General features: G+C 39.6%; 1 long non-coding RNA gene across 1 annotated transcript; it reads right to left on the bottom strand.

Moving 5' to 3' along the window:
- Positions 1 to 6,508: 6,508 nt before the first annotated feature.
- LOC103303882 (uncharacterized) lies at positions 6,509 to 15,210 on the bottom strand. Its single transcript, XR_008556186.1, has 3 exons — positions 15,123 to 15,210; positions 9,449 to 9,547; positions 6,509 to 8,381 (listed from the first exon to the last, which is right to left on the bottom strand). It is a non-coding gene; the product is annotated as an uncharacterized LOC103303882 (long non-coding RNA).
- Positions 15,211 to 15,417: the final 207 nt, after the last annotated feature.

The following is a 15,417-nucleotide window of genomic DNA, read 5'->3' as shown; positions in this document are numbered from 1 at the left end:
TATGTATCTGATCCTCCTTTGCTTGCAGTGGCCATTCCTACTTTGGCCAATGAACCTGTTCCCAGGTGTGACTGCAAATGTGTACCTTCCCTAAGTCCCCCAAACTTTCCTGGGCATGTGTCTATTCGGCCTTCCCTAGCTTCTTTCCAGTTAACTAATAACCAACCAGGTTATTCCCAACAGTATCAATTACCACTCACTCTGGAACCTATTAAATTATTCAATTCTTGTTATTCTTACAGACACTGCACCATGGTTCGTACCTAAAGGACAGAAGGTGTATCTCTTACACTGAATTACCAAAAAGCAGTGACACATCTCTGGTTAAAGGCCTTATAATAAAGCTTATGAAACCATGATTTTTCTTAGTATTGAAATTTAACTATAAAGAAATCACATCCCTAATCTGCAAAACTAACATCCACTTTCTTTGACTCTCTAAATCAAGTGGACACAATTCAGCAAATGAAATTCTAAACCCACTAGGAGGAAAAGGGCATGGCCAAACTTTATTCATACCTCTTTTTCCAAGCCAAGAATGCAAATATATTACAAGCCCCCAAGCAAAAATCTGAAAAAGGATAATCCTTGAACCAACAGGCTCAGAAACATCTTTATCATACACCCTCAGGCAACAGCCCTAACTTTTAACATCTTTTTGGTAAGGAGAGAAAAGGGGAAATGCTAGAATTAGAAAAAGAAAAACAGCCTGATGCCCTCTGCTCACATCATTCCTGAAAACGTTAACTTTTAGAGAATAAAAGAAAAGCTTAGTCTGTCAAATAAAAAGAACAGAACTGAAAATATTTATAAATGCAACATAGCCAGAAAAACAATACTATTCTAAACTATATTTTCTCATACAAAGTTTGCAGTGTAACATAATTTTGCTATATAAACCTACTTTTTAAACAATTTTTAATACATAAAAACTCACCAAATTGCAAAACTCTTTGTCACTTAAGTTCTAAATGGATAGCCAAAATAAACAATAAAAGACATTCTCTAGGATTGCCAGATTTAGCAAAAAAAAAAAAAAATTCAGCCGAAACCGGTTTGGCTCAGTGGATAGAGCGTCGGCCTGCGGACTCAAGGGTCCCAGGTTCGATTCTGGTCAAGAGCATGTACCTTGGTTGCGGGCACATCCCCAGTAAGTAGGGGGTGTGCAAGGGGCAGCTGATCGATGTTTCTCTCTCATCGATGTTTCTAACTATCTATCTTTCTCTCTGTAAAAAATCAATAAAATATATTTTTTTTTAAAAATTCATTGTTTTTCTGAAATTCAAATGTAACTGGGCGTCCAACATTTTATCTGGCAACTCGACACTCTCTGAACTAATTAAATTGTGACCCATCTATACCAAAATATTACAGCACCAGCTCCCACTCATAAAGAATAAACTGAGCTTCCATCAGAATTCTGACTGAAGTCTCAGAGTTAGTCTGGAAGTGTTCTTTTCCAGATGATAAGGCTTTCTGAATAGGTGACATTTACCATAAAAAAGAACAAGCCTCATTTCAAAGAGCCAAAGGTGAAACTTTTACTAGGTTCCATCCAGTCTAGTGAGTGAACTTTCATGAAACTTAGGCTTTAGTGAGTTCAACAGATTGGAAATAATTCACAGCCTAAGTTTTTGGTAACTAAGCAAAAAGAAGTTACTTCTGAAGTATATAATAAACAGAATCCTTTTTAAAATATTGTTAGGATGGGGGGAAAGGGCCTTTCTTTTTCTTTGCTATAGCATTCCACAATTTAAGAGAAGCACCTTGTAATTAAATCCAAAGACTGTTGGCTCCTCTGGTTCAAACAGTCCCTCTGTTCAAACTGAGGGACAAGATCAACTACTCTCAAGGCTACATTCTTGCATACATGCCTCTCCTCCCTGCTGATTTTACAACTCAGGGATAATTAGTAAAAGTTCCCTTTCCCCTTCCCCTTCAAACAAGCCTCTTTTGAACTCTTCATAACTTTTGCTGAGAGAACACTTTAGTCTTTGGGGGAAAATTAATGAGACACCTCCCTAGGACATCTGCCAAGATTGTCTCAAGAACTAACAAAGACAACACCCCTGATGTCTGCTCAATTTCACCTAGCAACAACAGCAGCCAGAAAACTCCCCTCCCATGAAGAACAAGAACAGCACTGATCAGACTGTCAGACCTCAGAGGGAAGGTAGGGGAGGGTGGGGACAAGGGAGATAGATCAACCAAAGGACTTGTGTGCTTGCATATGAGCCTAACCAGTGATCACGGACAACAGGGGGAAGGGGGCATGCATGTGGGGGGGTTTGGGAAGGGAACGGGGGAGGGGGTTTGATGACAAATATGTGATACCTTAATCAATAAAGTAATTAAAAAATAAATAAATAAATAAATAAATATAAAAAAAAAACCCTCCCTTCCTTGTCCAAAGATTTAAATGTGGGAGTTTTTGTTCTTTGCCTTTTTATTGATTAGCAATGCACTGGCCCTTTCCCTTTGGGGAAAGTAAAATAAACTCTCCCTGCATTCATCTCTTCTTGTAGTTGTGAATTCTTTCATGGCCTGTGTCACAGGCCAAAAACCCTAGCAAGTACTACAAGACAGAATTGAAATTCATTTTAATGAATTCCAAAGTTAATCTACCATTTTTCTGGAATTCATAATCAAAGAACTATAGAGTTAAACACAAACTAATAACTGAACCCATCAAAACTTCTGGAAAGTCCATTCTATTCCATATTCATTTCCATAATGCTTTTTTCTCCTATTGAGCTCCTAAAACAAGTGCAGTATGTCCCCCTTATCCACGGTTTCACTTTCTGTGGTTTCAGTTACCCATGGTCAACAGTGGTCTGAAAATGTTAAAATGGACAATTTCGGAAATAAATAATTCATAAACTTTAAATTTGCACGCTCTTCTGAGCATTGTAATGAAATCTACCACCATTCTGCCAGATTTCTCTCAGGGTGTGAATCATCCCTTAGTCCAGGATAACCACATTGTACATGCAACCCATCAGTTACTCAGTAGTCATCTAGGTTATCAGATGGACTGTCCTGATATGTTCAAGAAACCCTTGTTTTCTTAATAATGGCCCCAAAGCACAAGAGCAGTAATGCTGGCAATTCAAATCTGCCAAAGAGAAGTCTTAAAGTGTTCCCTTTAAGTGAAAGTTCATTCTCAATTTAAAAAGAAAAAAAAATGCCGAGGTTTCTAAGATCTACAGTTAAGAATGAATCTTCTACCCTAGCCATGTGGTTCAGTGGTTGGAGCGTCAGCCCATGAACTGAAGGGTCACGGGTTTAATTCCCTGTCAAGGGCACCCACCTGGGTTGCAGGTTGGATCCCCAGACCTGGTCAGGGCACATGTAGGAGGCAACCAATCAATATGTCTCTCTCTCTCCCCCTCACCCCCTCTCTTCCACTCCACAAGTCAATGGGGGAAAATATCCTCCGTTGAGGATTAACATCAACAACAAAAGGAATGAATCTTCTACCCATTAAATTGCCTAACTTATAAGTTACACTTTATTATAGGTATGTATGTTTAGGAAAAAACAGTACAGTACTGACGGGCTGCATACACTGTACCAGATATATATGAGAGAGATCCTCCCTTTTGCTTTATGAAGTCCCTCTCAACCAGCTTTGTCCTACTTACTATGGCTCTGAATACAAATAACTCTGTTCTTCTGCTAGTATCATTAAAATAATCTTCTTGATACTAAAGTTATGCTTTTCTTCCCTGTGCTCTAGGCCATTGCTCTTTGATACATCTCATCCATCTTTGGAGACTGCCTAATTCCCTTACTTCATTTATACTGCTACCTTGAAGGTATTAATAGATAATCACATCCCCCCTCCCCGCCCCAGTGTTCCCTTTTCCTAATTTTAGTGGCTCAGGCTTTTCTCCTAAGTCTTATGCTACCATCTATGTAGAATGATCTGCAACTTCCCCTAAATGTGGCTGAAAAATGTTATTTGGAGTTCAATCCTACTGTGAAAAGTTACACTGTTAATAATAATTTTGATATGTTATCATTGTTATTTGTCTAAATGTAATTCAATTACAGTTCACTGTAAGTTACTTGAAATCTCTACAGTTGCTCTTTTCCAGGTAGCAGTTTCCTGGTTTGCATTAAGGCCATTTATTTCATCTTCCTTGATTAATGACTTGAGATTCAGCATTAACAAGTATAATTTTTTTTAAATATATATATATTTTATTGATTTTTTACAGAGAGGAAGAGAGAGGGATAGAGAGTTAGAAACATCGATGAGAGAGAAACATAGATCAGCTGCCTCTTCCACATCCTACTGGGGATGTGCCCGCAACCAAGGTACATGCCCTTGATCGGAACCGAACCTGGGACCCTTGAGTCCGCAGGCCGACGCTCTATCCACTGAGCCAAACCGGTTTCGGCAACAAGTATAATTTTAATGCTGGAGCTGTTATGCTATTTTTTCCAGTTGCTCCCCAATGGTTTCCAACCTGCTAAACTTGTATAATCAAAAATTCCTATTTAAACTTAACATATTCCTTCAATCAAAAAATCCTAAGTTAAATATAGTACTTTCCTTCAATCTATGAATTGAGAAGTATTTCACAGTTGCCAACTCAAGACATCTTGTTGCCTTTTTTCCCCTCCAAGAAACAATGTCTAAAAATGAGAAAATAATCTTCTCTAGAACTTAAAGAAAGGCAAATGGTTCTTCAGTGATGGTTCTACTTCTCCTCGGCCAATGTTCAAGTCATTCCGTACTCATCAGAAATTGTGCCTCAGACAACAGCATCAGAGTAAATATTCAGCTCAGAATAAATAGTAGCCCTCGCAGCCCCCACACTCAACCAATAATTCAAGACAGGGAGGGGCTAGGGAATAAAGAACATAAGTTCTAATGTAAAAGGAAGGACAATTAAACTTACTGGAAAACTTGTGCTTTGATTATGATATTCAAATACTGTAGGTTCCCTTTTTTCCCAAATTCAAATAGGGTAAAAAATATCAATATTATGTAACTAATGGCTAATGTACTAATTCAATAATACTTTACTAAAATGTATTTTCTTTACTAAAATGACTATAACAGTACATGTTGATGTTACTGATAAATGCCTCGTGAAAAATCTTTACTGGGTTTACAAAAATCTTCAAATTGTTCCAGACTATATGGGGTATCTATATCTATATCTATATCTTTATCTATATATATATGTATAAAAGAATTTATATATATATAAAAGCCTAATATGCAAAGTGTCCCCTCGAGAGTTCGACCGACCAGGAGTTCAATCTCTCACTATGACGTGCACTGACCACCAGGTAGCGGCACAGAACAAAGCAAGGCCCCAGCCGGCAGCAGGGAAGGGAGGCTCCAGCTGGCAGCCGGCAGCTGCTAGGGACCCTACCCATACACGAATTTCATGCACTGGGCCTCTAGTAAAAACACAAAACAAAACAACAAAACTACTCAATACTTGAAAATTCTATTTTTCAAAAATGTCTCATGACCAATTAATGAATTATGAAATTAATTTAGAAGGTCACAACAATTTTTAAATACACTACTAAAAAAAGATAGGTACTGTTTCACAAAGTATTATGTATTCTGCACATATTTAGTCATAAATAAAATCTATTTCTCTGGCCCATAAACAAAAGTTTGAAAGTCTTTGTCTAAACAGCTTTTAGATTTTTAAAGTCATTTCACCATGATTACATATGAATACACTGCAGTATCTAGAAAATGTTAGTTTGTAATGTTAACATTTTGGGTTATTTTTACATTAATAAACAGCAAGGATGTGGCTGATAACTGTTGAAACTAGATGATGATTACATGGGAGTTTATTACATTACTAGAGGCCTGGTGCACAAAATTCATACACGGGTAGGGTCCCTACGCCTGGCCGGAGATCAGGGCCTATCAGGGCCTTCCCACTGCTGGCCAGGGCCTTCCTTCGTTCTGCACCGCCCTCTGGTGGTTAGTGTACGTCATAGCAAGCGAGAGAACTCCCGGTCTCCCAATTGAACTCTTGTGGGGACAACTTGCATATTAGCTTTATATATATACTAGAGGCCCGTTGCATGATATTCGTGCAAAAATAGGCCTTTCTTCCCCTGGCTTCACTCCCAGCTCCCGGCCCGCCTGGAGCCGGCAAGTCCTCGCTTCTGTGCGGAGCTCGGCTCCAGTAGTTCCCTCTGCCTCCCCTTCCCCTCATAGCAGGCATCATGCCCCTCCCAGCCACTCCGTGCCTGCATATGCAAATTAACCTCCATCTTTGCTGGGTTAATTTGCATACTCACTCTGATTGGCTGTAGGCATAGCGGAGTGGTGGTTAATTTGCATGTTTCTCTTCTATTATGTAAGATATATATATATACATATACACACACACACATATATATTCTACTGTTTAGATGAAATTATAACAAAAATGTAAAAATAAAGAGGAGGGGCAATTAAATGGACCTACCTAACAGATGAGGAACATGAGTAAATATATAATTTGAGACTTTTACACACTGTTTATAAGGAATATTAATCCCCCAGATTTAATTAAGGTTAACACTCTGGTTGCCTTGTTCAACTACAATGGAGAGGTTTAGAGGTCTTTTAAAAATACAAAAGGGAAAGGAGAAACTAAGTTATAAATAGAAAACAAACATCCTCAAAAGATACATAAAAATACAATTAATTAAGTGTTCTGCACTGTCTCTTTATTGCCTCTTCAATAGTCAACTACTTTTCAGTCAACAGAGAGAACACAACATATCTATCTACCTAGCAGTGATTTTCATTTCTTAATTGTTTAATTCACACTATGAGATCTCCATAACAGACACCATTCTGCCTTCCTTGAAACAAGAACTACAACTATTGTCTGAAGTAGGTTTATAGAAAGTTGAATTTCAAAACATGAAAGCCTCAAAGTCAATTTTCCTTATTTCTGAAAAACAAGTTTCTACCAACTTATTAAAAGAGCAAGTATTCTTTAAGCCCTATACCCATTAGAGGCAGTACCTAAGCTGTAAAGCCAATAAACAGACTTGTGTAATTTTAGAATTGGAAGAGAATTTAGACATCTAGTCCAGTGGTTTTCAAATACGTTCAGGAAGAAAAGAGAATCAATAGCATAATATTTATATAAGCAAGCACACTCTTACCTGTTTTTTAGCATATGGAACATTTTGCTTTGTTATACTATCAGAATAGGATTTGACATTTTGCCTTGTGTTTTATATTTAATCACTTTAAGAAAGTGAGAAATACATTTGGATATGACTAAAGCTATTGGTATAATTTAGAACGTAATGTTTTCTAATAATAGAACCTTACATAATATATAGAACACTAACACTTTTCAGGTTTCACATCAACTCATTTACAATTCATAGTCAATTTGAAACAATACTTGGGTGTAACAATAATATAAATCAAGATAAACAAAGTGAAGGGAAGCATATCTAAATTGATATACTTCTAGAAAATACCATAAAGCATACCATAAGAATTAAGATTTAGGAAAAAAGCTAGTTCATAATTGTTTTCAGAAATGCAAGGAATATTAAACTAGGAACTTCCCCAGATTTAATTAAGGTTAACACTCTGGTTGCCTTGTTCAACTACAATGGAGAGATTAAAAGGTCTTTTAAAAATACAAAAGGGAAAGGAGAAACTAAGTCATAAATAGAAAACAAAGCTCCTCAAAAGATACATAAAAATAAAATTAAGTATTAATTACTACCACTCTGTACTTTTTTTTTTTTTTTACTTGTGGACATTTTAATTAACTTCGCTCCATGAAGCTTCAAGCTACCAGGACACAAGCCCCCCCAACACCTTCATCTTCTCCTCGGCTCTTCTGCTGAGACCGTGGCCTTCACAATGACAGGCTGCTCTGGGAGCTCTCCCTGCCCAGAACTGTGTAGTAGCCCGATCGCACCACATCAATGACAGAAGCAGATCCAGTCTTGCTCTTGACAGCATTTACCGGTGTCTGCTCACTGACCAGGGTCCATAGTCTATCAAGGTTGACAGTTGGGCAGAAGCTCTGGTTCCTCTTTAAGTGGTAATGCCTCACACCCACTTTCCCAAAGTCACCTGGGTGATATTTGTTGAAGTTGATCCTGTGATGATGCGAGCCACCAGCATTACCTTGGCCCCCGGGTGCTTCCTGTGCTTGCCGATGCAGCGTGGGATGTGGCCGTGGCCCCAAAGTTTCCAAGTCTTCCTCAGTCTGGATGGCATGTCGGTGGCCAAGAGGCAAGAGTCACTCAGTACTTTTTAATACAAGAAACTTAACACACAATGTTTCCATCAAAGCTGACCAGTCTCCTTTAATAGATAAGACTGAGGTGTTTTGTTTTCTTTGTTTTTATTTTAATTTGAAACACTACAAAAATCAGAAACAAAACAAAAAAATGAGTGGTGCCTGAAGAACGTTAACTATGTCTACCACTAACTTACTGTATGCAAATAAATGTAGAAACTTAGGAAATTCTTTGAATCTTCAGTAAACCCCATTTCCACACAAACAGAACAATTAGAAGTTTTGAATAATTAGATAAAAATAATCTCAACTTAACTAGGTTGGATTAATAAATGTATATTTTGAATATATACAGAAGCAAACAAAAAAGAAAGTTAAGCCTACTTTCCATTTTAGATAATAGTAAGTTGAAGTTATGTACAAATTTTGGCTCCCTCTCCTTAATTGAATAAACTCTTGAAAAACAGAGATTTTATTTATAAATTTATTCAATTTTTAAAATTTAGACATCAATATCACTAGATTAATCTTTTTACATAGGGATCACCAGAGTATTTCACTTCATATTCAGCAATAAATTTATACTTATAAAATGTAACACTTTATAATCAACCAGTCAACTGCAGAGGTCTCCTGCCTTCTCAAAGCTAATCCCTACCAACTAAAATTGGGAATTCTGGGGAAAAAGTAATTCCACAAAACCTCACAAATTTTATAAAGCATTTATCTAAGGTGGTTAAAATTAAACTCGATATCATCAATGGCATTTTTAAAAATTCATATAAAATGTTTTGTTTAAAGAGACACACTGAAAGCCAAGCCAACTGTTCACATGACATGATTTGCACTATTATTAAATTTTGATGTGTGAATTTACTTTAGAGGTCCCTCGTCTCCTTAGTCTTTCTGATAGATTCTATTTTTCCAGATACTCCTCAAAAAATAAAATCCATGCCCTAACCGGTTTGGCTCAGTGGATAGAGCGTCGGCCTGTGGACTGAGAGGTCCAGGTTCGGTTCCAGTCAAGGGCATGCACCTTGGTTGCGGGCACATCTCCAGTGGGGGATGTTTCTCTCTCATGCGATGTTTCTAACTAACTATCCCTCCCCCTTCCTCTCTGTAAAAAAATCAACAAAATATATATTTTTTAAAATAATAAAAATAAAATAAAATTCATTCCTCATTCTTACTTTCTGCTTTTCTCCTTGCACTACTATAGCCTTTCTTCTCTTCCCCTTTCTCTTACAACTTCATTCTCCACTTCTGACCCTGTCCAGATTGTGTTCTCACTGTAAAGAATTGAACAGAATGCATCAGTATATTTTCCACAGAATTCACTTCTAAAATGTCTTTGCAAAACTTTATTCAAACTTTTACTGAACACCTCCTGCACGTTACTTAACATAGTTATTCGTTGTTTTTCTACATACATTTGTATAGAAATCAGCACCTTATCTCCTTCCCAAATTGTATCGTAAAAAACAAACAAACAAGCCTTTGCTCTGGCCAGGTGGCTCAGTTGGTTGGAGCGCTGTCTCCATACACCAAGAAGGTTGCAGGTTCGATTCTGGTTCAGGGCACATACCTAGGTTGTGGGTTCAATCCCCAATCAGGACGCCTGTGGGAGGCAGTGGATCAAAGTTTCTCTTTCACATCAATGTTTCTCCCTCTCTCTTTTTCCCTTCCTCTCACTCTCTAAAAATAAATAAAAACATATCCTCAGGTAAGGATTAAAACAAATAAATAAAAACACTCCATTTTATACATCCAACCAAGTTTCAGATTTTACATATGAAACATCTTACTTTGAAAAGTACCTCAATGCATAAAAGCCTAACCAATGGACACAGACAACAGGGGGGTAAGGGCATGAGAGGGGAGATTGGGGGGGTTAATGGGGGAATAAGGACACATATATAACACTGTAATCAACAAAGAAATGAAAGGAAGGAAGGAAGGAAGGAAGGAAGGAAGGAAGGAAGGAAGGAAGGAAGGAAGGGAGGAAGGAAAGAAGGAAGGAAGGAAGGAGGAAGGAAGGAAGGAAGGAAGGAAGGAAGGAAGGAAGGAAGGAAGGGAGGAAGCTCAAACTAAATAAATGAAAAACTATGTCCAAAATGACAGAGTACTTTTCTAATCAAACATGGTCATCTTTGCAGGCCCAGTTAAACAATTATTTTTTTAAGTAAGAATAATAAAATAACATTTTGCCTTTTATTACTGTCTAAATGTATACTCCACAACAGAAAATGTTTCATATCAAAATTGTATTAATGAGAAAAATAAAGGATTCCTTTAAGACAAAACAGTCTAATTTCTCATGAGCATTTGTACAATTCACTCAAAGTCAGACCTATGTCTAGCAACACAAAAGCCATCTGCATCACTAACATGAACTCAGTAGCCTTGAAAAACAAAGACTAAAGAGCCCACCAACAGAGCCTGCTGTAGTGACACGGCCTTCCCATCCCAGACCCCTGGCTGATTTCTCATGCTTGGGTGCTCCATCGTGTCAGTAGTGACACTTTGGTCAGCTGCCTGAGAGACTGGACGCTTATCATGATCACCTTAGGAAATGCTTTATTCCAAGGCAATGAAATAAAAATGCAAACTTCCTCACCAGAATTGGAAATTGCAGTACTGCTCCTCACTTTTCTTAAAGTTACATATGCAAAAGTGCAACTCTCTGGGACCTTCAAATAGCCTACTTAATTGCATTCAAGATGACAGCATTAACAATTAAATGTTCAATATATACATAAAAAATAACTAATTAATAATGCTACTTTTTAAAGTATTATAGTAGTAATAGCTAACATTTAATCAATATTGAGAGCAAGTATTTAGTATGTACAGTTCTGTTATGCTACATAAAGTAATGTAGCATATGTTACATTATAGTAACATATAATAACAAGTATTACATATAGTAAAAATGTAAACCCTACTGAGATTATATACCAGGCAGAAATCTAAGTGCTTGATGGCCATTATCTCATTAATCTTGACACCATCACTATGGGATTGACATTATTATAAATATTAAAAATATTATATTTTACAGATGATAAAACTGAGGCTTGGAAGTATTAAGCACCTTACTCAAGGTCACTTAGCTACAGAGGGTTGGGACTCAAATCCAGGTATATCAGGATCCAAAGACTGCTCTTGACTACCATATAATAATGCTTGGCTTACATTCATTCAATTTTAATTTTAGAGCTCTTGGCAAGTCTAAACAGGAGGGTTACTTTTTAGGACAAGTTTCTTCCTTTAAAATGAACTACATTTATCTTATTACATACAAAAATCAACTTTAAAGATTTTACTTAAAAATGTCATCCTGCAAGTTTAAACATTGGATGAGAAACAAAATCTGAATGAAAGCCTTGAATCTCTATGGTAATGGGTCACATCTGGAAGAGACCTTGAGGGTCATCTAGTCCAAATTCTCCCTTTTATGAATAATGAAACAGAGATCTTTTGAAAAACAACTATATTCAATTTAAACTACCACATACCCAATCCAGAAACATGAAGGTTTGGGTGTTGTTGTTTTTTTAAGTCATCATTTTAAATAGATACTCTAACATTTCAACATCATGATATCCATTTCTGAAGCACTGTAAGAAAATACAGCCTTAACCGGTTTGGCTTGGTGGATAGAGCATCTGCCTGCTTCGGCCTGCGGGACAGAAGGTCCCAGGTTCGATTCCGGTCAAGGGCATGTACCTTGGTTGTGGGCACATCCCCAGTGGGGGGGTGCAGGAAGCAGGTGATCAATGTTTCTCTCTCATCGAAGTTTCTAACTCTCTCCTTCTCCCTTCCTCTCTGTAAAAAAATCAATAAAATATATCTTTTAAAAAAGAAAAGAAAATACAAACTCACAGACACCTTCACCTCTGGAGTCACTGCCACTGCCTTGGTTCTCCACCAGGTCCAACCCGCATCAGAGAAGATGAGGAAATCAAGAGTCAGGAGAATTAAAGAACTTGCCCATGATCATACCACTAAAGAATAAAGGGACTGGGATCTAACCATCTACCCCAGAGGAGCCGGTGTGGTACAGAGCATACACCATCAGCTGCCCCTGGTGAATCCAATGAAATAAGGCTGACCAAGGTCTAGTCGAGTTCCAGTCACATGTGCATTGTATCAATGTTTGCTTTAACAGAAGAGGGTCCTGTCCAAGCTGAGAAACACACTCCACTGCAGAGCTCTGGAGAGACATGAGAAAGGAATCCCTGCTGTCAGGACAGACAGTGCAGTAGGTCACCCTCACATCTACAGACATTCTCTATTTCTTTTCACCTGGGAGTTTAGTTTCACCCTTTTCTTTCAGAACCTTGCTTCACTTAGTTCTCACAACCCTAGTACCACTGAGCAAAAAGTAAATGCTTCTGGAACTTTAAACAAAAACATCTCAAGAATGACAGTTTTGAAAAGTCTGATAAATATATTCTAATTTTTTACTTAAAATTAAAAAAAAATAAAATACAAACTCTATGACCTGAGGTCACTCTATAGGGCTATTACCAATTGAAGTTTGAATCTTACTATGTTATAGAAAGGTATTTTTTTTTTTAAAGTATCCTTACCTAAGTGAATTCAAACTCAAATAGCCATATCTTCATTAATTAAGTTTACATAATCCTTTGGGTCAACTACAAACTCAGCTTCACTTTACCAGTCTAGTCATGTGACTGAACTTAAGCTCATTTCAAGAAAAAGGATGCACTATGCCATATTTAGAACACGTATCACTGAGAACTGCCAGATAAGTCTGAAGGCCTATCCAAAAACCTTGCTTTAGTTGCTAAGAAACTACAATTCTGCTATATTATCAGTCATTGAAAGATGCTATGCTAGCAGAAATTAAAGATGTTAACGTTAAGATCAAGAATATCTCATCTATGGTGCCAAAAGAAACCGTGCTATTTCCACATATCAAACAGCTCAAGTCATATTGTTAACACACAACTAAAAACTGGTAAGACAAATCAGTCTAACTCTATGCTGACTTCCACAGTGACCTCATCTTTGGGGAAAAACAGGAAAAATACCCAATATACTTAACACATTCAATGCTATAGACAGAAAATGTTTCCTTCCCAATCCCTGCAGTGATAACTCAAGGCCATCAAGCATACACAGGATTTGAATGGTCCAATTTGGTACAACAAACACTTATACTTAATCCATGATATTTTTCAATCCTTTATTAGATAAATTTTCACTGTAATCTTAAGCATTTTAAGACTGCATTTCTCCTTAGAATGCTTAACTCCATTTGCTCTATCACTTTTTTTAATGAAAGTCATTTAAATTTCAGCTATTCCAATAAGAGTAATCTAGCCTAACAACAAAGAAGCAATGAAGGATTAGCAAAAATAAGTTATAGTTCACTCTCCACTACAGCTCATAAATTCTCTCCTATAAAAATATTTTTAAATCTCTTAAAGGTTGTTTCCACAAGAGCAGAAACCTGTTCACAATACCTCTGAAATACCAATTCGGCAGCTGAATTATCACACACGCCTTCAACAATCAGCATCTTTTCTCTCCAGGATAGATCCCGTATCACCACGATTCCCATTTCTCCACCTTCTCTAAAGAGCTTCAGCTCAAAATCCAATTCTCTCGTTTGCACTACACTTACACACAGCCCAGGTAATACTTTTATGTTCTCAGAAGTAATCTTTTTTCTGTCTTGGAACGTTTAGATCTTAAAAACCCATGTCTCCCATCTCCCTCTCCGGTAACTGTCCTCAATCCTACTGCAGTCCAGCTCTGCGCCCAGCCTTCCCAAAGGCCCAATCACCACCATCAGCTGCTCCCTTCCCAACACATCCTCCCACTGCCAACCACCACTCCGCGCTTCCCGCATTTACTCCCTTCCCTCCTTCTGTCCTCACCCACCTCCACCCTTCTTTCCTCAACAAACAGTCCCCTACCTCACTTACAACCCTTCTTCCCCATCCTTTGCTCATTTTCCTCTCGTTATTCAGAAACTCCCTTTTGCTCTCCCAACCATTATCCTAGAATGCCCGACACTCAACCCTTCTCGGCAAACCCAGCCTTCTTCCCCATCTTCCCCATCTCCTTTAGAGCCAGGCAGCGCTTCCCACTTCCCCTACTGCAGTCAACCCACCCCCGTGGCTTTCCACCCACCTTCCCTCCACCTCCACCTTCCCTCCATGGCTCCCAGGTTCTGCATCCCCTCCTTAGGACTCGAGCATTCTGCTGTTTTCTCCGGGGCGCCCTTCCCCCAACGCCTCCCTTATTTGTTAAACATGTCACTGTCTTACGGGGCCCCCTGCGCCCCAGACCCCCCCTCTCCTGCAGATCACGCCGACACCACTCGCCCTCTCCTCCTTAAACACAAATGCCGCCTTTATTTAAAAAAAAAAAAATCACTGATTTTAGAGAGAGGAAGGGAGGGGGAGAGAGAGAAAGAAACATCGACGTGAGAGAGAAACATCGGGTCCAAGGACCGAACCCGCAACCTGGGATGAGCCCGGACAGGGAATCCAACCAGCAACCTTTTGATGCACAGGCCAATGCTCCACCAACTGAGCCACACGGCCAGGGCTCGCGTCCGCGTCCCCGCCCGTCCGCCCGCTCCGCGGCTCCCCACGCGGCTTCCTGGGTGTCCCTCCGGCCTCGGACGCGGCGCCCCTGAGCCAGCAGCATCCTCGGGCTCCGAGCGACGCCCCCGCGTCTCGGACAGGCTCCAGTTCCACTCCCGCCTCCGGCTCCCCACCGCCTCTGCCCCCGCGGGCCGCAGCCCCTCCGCCTCTCCCACCCGCTCCTTCCGCCGGGCTCCGGCGCCGCCTCCGGCCTGGCCGCCTCCGGCGCCCCGCTTACCGTTCTGAGCGGCGCCCGGCCCTGGGAGGAGGGAGCCAGAGACCAGCAACAGCGAGACGACCAGAGCGCTGGGGAGCGTCGAGCCCGACATCCTCTCTGCAGGCGACCCAAGAGCCAAAAGGCCGGGGCCGGAGCCCGGGCCGGGGCCGGGGAGGGAGGGGAGGGAGGGAGGGGGCGGGCGACCGAGCGAGGGAGTGAGCCAAGAAAGTAGCGGCGGCTCGGCTCCGTCCTTCGCCGTCCTCCTCCTACCGCCGCAGCGCCCAAGCCTCGCGAGATCTTGGTTGAGGAGTGGTAG

The sequence above is a fragment of the Eptesicus fuscus genome, chromosome 5, assembly GCF_027574615.1.
Source record: "Eptesicus fuscus isolate TK198812 chromosome 5, DD_ASM_mEF_20220401, whole genome shotgun sequence".
NCBI lineage: Eukaryota > Metazoa > Chordata > Mammalia > Chiroptera > Vespertilionidae > Eptesicus > Eptesicus fuscus.
Note: the sequence above shows the minus strand (reverse complement) of the source record. Positions and strands in the feature narration are given on the sequence as shown.